At 34.0% G+C, this 7096-nt stretch overlaps 1 non-coding gene across 1 annotated transcript; it reads left to right on the forward strand.

Annotated features, from left to right (window-relative positions):
* The first annotated feature begins 916 nt into the window (after window positions 1-916).
* LOC118849286 lies at window positions 917-1023 on the forward strand. Its single transcript, XR_005010333.1, has one exon. It is a non-coding gene; the product is annotated as a U6 spliceosomal RNA (small nuclear RNA).
* Window positions 1024-7096: the final 6073 nt, after the last annotated feature.

The raw sequence follows: 7096 nt of genomic DNA on the forward strand, positions 1-7096 counted from the left end.
TACACTTGAACCTGGCGATTGGAGTTTGGGCTAGGTTGGTAAGAGCCAGTTTCCTATTTTGAAGGAAAAACTTAGAAGGTAGAAGTGAATGTTTGAATAGACTTCTTGAAATTCATACAGCTCTTATCTAAGAAATTTTGGGTAACTGAAGTAATGGAATATGACCAAAAGAAGGCAAACTTCTCAAAGAATTTTTACTGATATAGACTTCACCTGAATAGTACTTCAGATTCAAGAGTGTGTGTTGTGTAAACTTGGTTTTCATCTTTAAGTTTTCTTTCCTTGTCTAAAATTGTACTGTGATCACATAATGTGGTTATATTGTAGTAAGGCTGGATTCTAGATTCATATATTTGTGGAGTTCAGCGTCCTTCAGTTCAGAAAATCACCAAGAATAGATTGAATGATAGTTACTTAGTCAACACGAAACATTTATTAAGTTCTCCATGTATGCCCAGGTGCTTTGTCATTAAATGAGGTTCAGACTATTGAGTTTAGAGTAGCTCATGTGATACCAGGAATGTGTCCACAATATTATGAATTTTGTTTTATTGATTTTTCATAGAGATTTATGAGAGTCAAGGCAAAACTGTAACAAAAATGTTGGATTTGAAGTCAGAGCGCAAGGCTTCACACCCTGGCTCTGAAAGTTACTACTTTAGTTACTTTGGTCAAGTCATTTAATTTCTCAGGTAATCAGTTTCCTCCTTTGTATGATTAAAAGCTTAGACTACATGACCTCAAAAGTACTTTTCAGCTTTAAAATCATGATCTACTAAGAAACAAGGACTTTTGATATGTTAGGGTGATTGGAGAACCTGCAGTAATGAAATCATGTCTTCTTTGAATTATTGAAGTATATATTCATCATAGCAATATAGAATATGGGTCGTGTTATAGTGGAAAGATTGGGCAAGTGCTCACTTCAGCAGCACACATCATAAAATAGGAAAAATACAGGGGAGAGTAATGTGGTCCCTGCAAAAGGATGACAAACAAAATCATAAAGTTTTCCATATTAAGAAAAATGCTGACCTGGAAACATAACTGACCTGGCCTCAAAGTTAACCTCTTAGTCTGATTATCTAGGTGATCATAGGCAAATTTCACCCTCTTATTGTCAATTTCCGTACCTGTAAGATAGAAATAATACTTGTCCTGCTTACCTCATAGAAGTAGTAGAGTAGTATCAAAGAGATACTTTGTGGAAAGTAGTTTTTAAATATTTGACTATTATATAAAAGGAGAGCTATTATCATATTCATGTTATCATATGCATTAAACAAGGCTTATTTTCTTCTTGGAAGTATGTTAGATAAGTTTCAGATTTCATAATTAAAATGGAAGGCTGCTTTGGCTTTTAAAATATCAGGAACTATATTGTAACTAGGTATTCTTAATCTTGTTATATATTTTAAATAATAATGTATTATTATTAATATAGTTCATAACTATACCTTGAGTTTTTACTATCAATTGTTAATGTATCTCTGAAAGTTTCTAAATTTATTCATACAGATCAATTTATCCTGTTTAATTAATTCAATTGTTACCATTATGTGGATTTTTCCTGGAGAGAGGGGAATGTTTTTGTTTCTTGTTTGAATTTGTTGTTGGTCTAACATGATTCAGAAGGTTCTTGGCAGATTAAATTCTGAGATCCTTTAATAGAAATGAGATGCCCTCTAATGTAGCATCAATATTAAGGATACCACAGTGAGAATGACCAAGGTCATAGTAACCTGAGTTTGAATTAAAGGGGGAAAAGGGAATATTCTCTGTGTGTCTTCTCCCCATTACACACAGTCTGCAGGCTAAAAATAAAAACAAATAGAAGTTTGTGGAAATAGCCAGGATAAAGGAGTAGCAAATACTTTTCTGGATTGCAAAAAAGGTCTCCAGCTATCCACATAACTCAGTCAGTAAGTATAACCAATTAATGATAAATCCTATTTTTGACTCTAGAAAATGTGAAGGTACGTGGAGGAGGGAAGGGGGAGGTAGGTGTGGAAGCCCTTTCCTTCATTCTTTCTTTCTTTCTCTCTCTCTCTCTTTCTTTTTTTTTTTTTTTTGTTTTAATGCTGAGGGATTAGCCTTGGCAAGAAGGGCAACTTCATTATCTGAGATTGGAGGGAAGGATGGAAGAATGGGTGATGAGGAAAGAGTTGCGAGATGAAGAAAAGGAAGAAAGTAGAATTCACAGTGAAAGGTCTCAGTATTTTTCCTATTATTAAATTTTATTTTTAATTTATGGAATAAAATAAGCATTTCTATAACATATATAATAAAAAAGATGATTTCACATAGACCTGCAATTCTATTATTCAAATTTGCTATTCCTTTCAAATATTTAACAAAATTATCATGTAAATTATTCCCCCCCACCCTAGAGATAACGACAATTAGACACATTATATATATGTGCATATATGTATGTATACATACATATACATATATGTAAAATTATTCTATACAGACTTCTATTTATCAGTTCATTCTCTGGATAGGTAGCATCTTTTTCATTTATCTTTTATTGTTAAATTTGGTATTTATAATAGTCAAAATAATTTATTCATTCAAAGTCATTCTTAAGACAATATTGCTGTCACTGTATACAATGTGCTCTTGTTTCTACTCATTTCACTCTTCATTATTTCATGGAAGTCTTTCCATTTTTTTCCTAAAATCATTGAACTCATAATTTCTTATAGAATGAAATTTAATGAAGAGTTTAGCAAGGGAGAGAGAGAGAGAGAGAGAGAGAGAGAGAGAGAGAGAGAGAGAGAGAGAGAGAGAGAGAGAGAGATGGATTGAATAGAAATGTCCCTGGGGAACAAGGATTATTCTAACCATTCATTTAAGACAAGTGTGTTTGGGAGCGTAAGTCAAAGTATGGTAAGTGTTTGAGATGATGAGGAATGAATTGTCATCTGGAGAAAGTCAGGGGTCAGTGAGAACAAGGAATAGAAGAAATATGCACAAAAGGAGTCTAGAGTAAAGAATCTTGCTCATTAGGAACTGAGAATTCCAGACTGCATAGGGAAAGAGTGAGAATAATTGTAGTAGAACTTGGGTGGGGTAGGGTTAAGGGGGGAGTCGGGGGTAAGAGAATGGGAGGTGGTAGTTTAGCAATGCTTTATTCCTATGTAGCAGGCCATTATGCGATAGGATGGCAGAGAATTAGTAGGCTGTAGCAGCCCGCTAGCCATAGAAGCCGTACTAGGTTGCAGGTGAATTGTAATGTTTTCTGTGTCTCAGGGTTGGCAAGGATGTTTCAGAGCAAAGTTGATAGGGGAAGCTGTTGTTGTCTTTGAGTCATTTCAGTCCTGACTGCATTTGGGTTTTTCTTGGCAAAGGTACTAGAATGGTTCGCCATTTCCTCCTCCAGTTCGTTTTACAGATGACGGTAAGCTGAACCTTCATGAAAACCTACTCCTCCAAGCTACATGGAAGGAGCTTAAGGTATTTCAGGGACAAAAGAAAGCATATTATTAACAGTGTATTGACTAGAACTGAAGGGTTTTTATTGTTGTTTGTTGTTGTTTGTTTGCTTGTTTTAGAGAACAGGTTGATAGCAGAAGCCAAATGACTCTCCAGAGAATACAAAATTGATTCTGCATTGTGCTGGCCTAATCCTTGTCCATCTTTGACTTAGTAAGGAATAGCAATAGAGAAATATGTGCTCCACAGTTTTTTTTTCCCCACTGGTATGAATGAACATTTTTTGATCCATAAAACTCTTTATACAGCCAAAGTAAAGGCTGATATCCTGAAAATAAATTTGCATCTAAAGGATGACAGGAAATCAAGAAAATTTTAAGTGGTATACTTAAATAAGAGCCTGCACTCACTGAAGTCAACAAATCTTTCAAGCATTGAATGAATGCACATTCTGCCCTTGTGTCCTTGGACAAATGAGAAGTATTGAATAATAATAAGAACAGGAAGAAAAATCAGTTGTCAAGTCACTTCTGAGGCCATGTAAATCGTTCATTTGCTTATTTCCGCATTTGACTTCTTAGTAGAATTAAATGTTTTTTGTTGTTGTAGTTGTTACTCTATACTTCCTAGAATTCTTAACATAATCATACTATGTTCTGTTTCAAATTTTTAAAGATTAAAGAGTTGTTATATATTTTCCTAAATATCAAAGAGGATTTGTATAAATATAGATATATATTTATGTACATACTATACATATATGTTTCTAAGTATATTTATATATGAACATACATATACATGAACATTTCTATATTTATATATTTTGGGATTCACAATGTAGATTCAGGAAGGTAAAATATTAGGATTCATTTAATACATGTTGTGAAGATAAATAGTTCCATAGATTTAAAATGAGATAGGATAAAGAACCCTATTTTTAAAGGGCTTTTATTGTTGCATGGCATAGACTATCTTACTTAGAAAACTTTTTCTATCATAAGTATATCAGGGATGATTACAGAAATTCATTAATAAGAGATTAATAAGAGATTCTTAGGCCTCATGTTCAGGTTGGTATAGAATGGTCAGCAATTATTGGACTTTGTTATTTTATTTGTATCAGTGTAAATAATTTTTTTAAAGAATAAAATAATCCTTATTTCAATATGCACTTCCTACAGGATTAATACAGATGGATGATTAGAGTTGTAATACCTTATTGATTATGACATCACATAGAATTCTCTTCAGTATCTTTAATGTATATTATTGAATAAAGCAAAAGCACTGGTGAGCAAAAGCACTATGTGGCAGGCACTGATCTAAGCATGGAGTATTTAAGAAAGCAAAAATGTCCCTGCCAGCAAGGTGTTTTGCTTTTAATGGATGAGATAACATGCACATACATGTGCATATGACATATGAAATGATAAACAGGAGTGAATGCAACTTATATTTTTGTAGCACATAACAATTTACAAAATATTTATTTCCCAACCACCCTGTAAGGTAGGTTGGATAAATATAGTAATTCTTAGAATATGATGCAATGGAAGGAGATTGAATTTAGAGTCATTAAAACTTGTTTCTAAAGTGGGTTTGCTGCTCACTACCTTATCACTTGTATCTGACTCTTCATGACTCTACTTGGGGTTTTCTTGGCAAAGATACTAGAGTGGTTTGCCATTTCCTTCTCCAGCTCATTTTATAAATGAGGAAACTGAGGCAAACATTGTTAAGTGTCTTGCCCAGGGTCATACAGCCAATAAGTCTGAGGCCATAGTTGAACTCAGGAAAATGAGTCTTCCTGGCTCCAGGTCCAGCATTCTGTCCACTGTGCCAACCCAAAGTAGATGATAGAATTTTTGTTGTTTAGTTGTTTCACTTGTACTTAACTCTTTGTGATCCCATTTAGGGCTTTCTTGGCAAAGACAACAACACCACCTTATTACTTTGGGCAAGTCACTTAATCTCTCAATTACTTCATCTGCAACATGAGGAGATTTATCTAGATGATTTCCGTAGTTCCTTCTAGCTCTAAATTTATTGTCCCTTTTCTACTGATAAAGAAAATGAGTCATATTGAATTAATCTGTCCAACATTCCACAAATAAGAATTGCCACAGTAAGATCTTAAATGATGGTCAGGGCTCTAGATCTGACGTCAGTGGTCTGGTCTGGGTTTATATAGCACCTCTACCAATTACTATCTATGCAACACTGGTTTGGGAAATCACTAATCATCCCTAGACATCAATTTCTTCATCTGTAAAATTAAGAAGTTGGCATATTTACATACATATACACACACACATATATTTATGTATGTATGTATGTATGTGTATATATCCCCTTCTACTTCTGTAAAAAGACAGTCAAAACTACTATATTTAAATACTATACATGGCCTATGCTTTTTTCTATATTCAGAGAGCTCCATGGGATTTGCATGGCTTTACTTAACATGTTCTGTGTGTCTGTTATTATGCATAATATTATGCTCGATTAGGTTCAGACAGTTGGCAAGGCAGGGGGCTCATGTAATTGCTATCATGCTCTGCAGGTTTTTACTTAATTGTCATCTACTGTGAAATGAGAAGAAAGGATTTTTCAGTGTGATGTTCACCTGTTTGTTCATTACATTAATTTAAATTGTCTTCTCTGCAATTTGTTAAAAATACACCACTGGTGAGGGAGTGGTATTTGGGAGAGGCCATGCTTTTATTTTATCATTCATGCTGCCTAAAGATATCTATAGGTTCAATTACATACTCCATTATTTTGTTACTGGGATTCTTTTTTAGTAGTATCAAATCTCAAGACTGAAAAGATATGAGAAAATGAGAGAAGTTACAATTTAGTCTAGTGTCCATATTGAATTTCTAAGTGAACAAATCATTCTATGCTAATATTTTCCTAAATTGGAAAGGTAGTTGAACTCTTTTATGTCATTAGAATTGAATTTAACTCATTGATATAAGAACTTCCAGTTTACCTAATACACATGGGACTTGGACTTATTCTTGCCAAAGGTGATGTATAACACATTAGGGTGATTTAAAACATTTTTTCTCCATCCCCCCCCCGCCCTGAAACTGAGAGGCAGTGTTATAATATGGGTTTATATTCCTGATATAGAGGCTGGTAACCATTTCTCACAAAATTACTATAAACACAACATTTAACCAAATGTAAATGATAGTCTTGTATGGGCTATGTATAATTTCTGAAATATATATGAATCAGATATGATAATAAAATAAGGAACAAAATTTTTATTTAATGTAATAGCAATGAATCTACAGTCATGTACTGAGTACCTACTAGTTGTCAGGAATCGTGTTAGAAAGATGAGATAAAAATACAAAAATAGGGGTAGCTAGGTGGCACAGTCAGTAGAGCACTGGCCCTGGAGTCAGGAGGACCTGAGTTCAAATACAGCCTCAGACATTTGACACACTTCACACTTACTAGCTGTGTAACCTTGGGCAAGTAACTTAACCCCAATTTCCCTGCCCTCCCCCCTCCAAAAAAAAGATAAAAAATGAGCCTGTCCCTGATCTCGATGAGTTTATATTTCACTGAAGGTAGAACATATTCACAGATAAATAGGTACGGCTAAATATAAGAGGTGTGTGGAGAAACTAATAATAAG

The sequence above is a fragment of the Trichosurus vulpecula genome, chromosome 4 (assembly GCF_011100635.1).
Source record: "Trichosurus vulpecula isolate mTriVul1 chromosome 4, mTriVul1.pri, whole genome shotgun sequence".
Taxonomy (NCBI): domain Eukaryota; kingdom Metazoa; phylum Chordata; class Mammalia; order Diprotodontia; family Phalangeridae; genus Trichosurus; species Trichosurus vulpecula.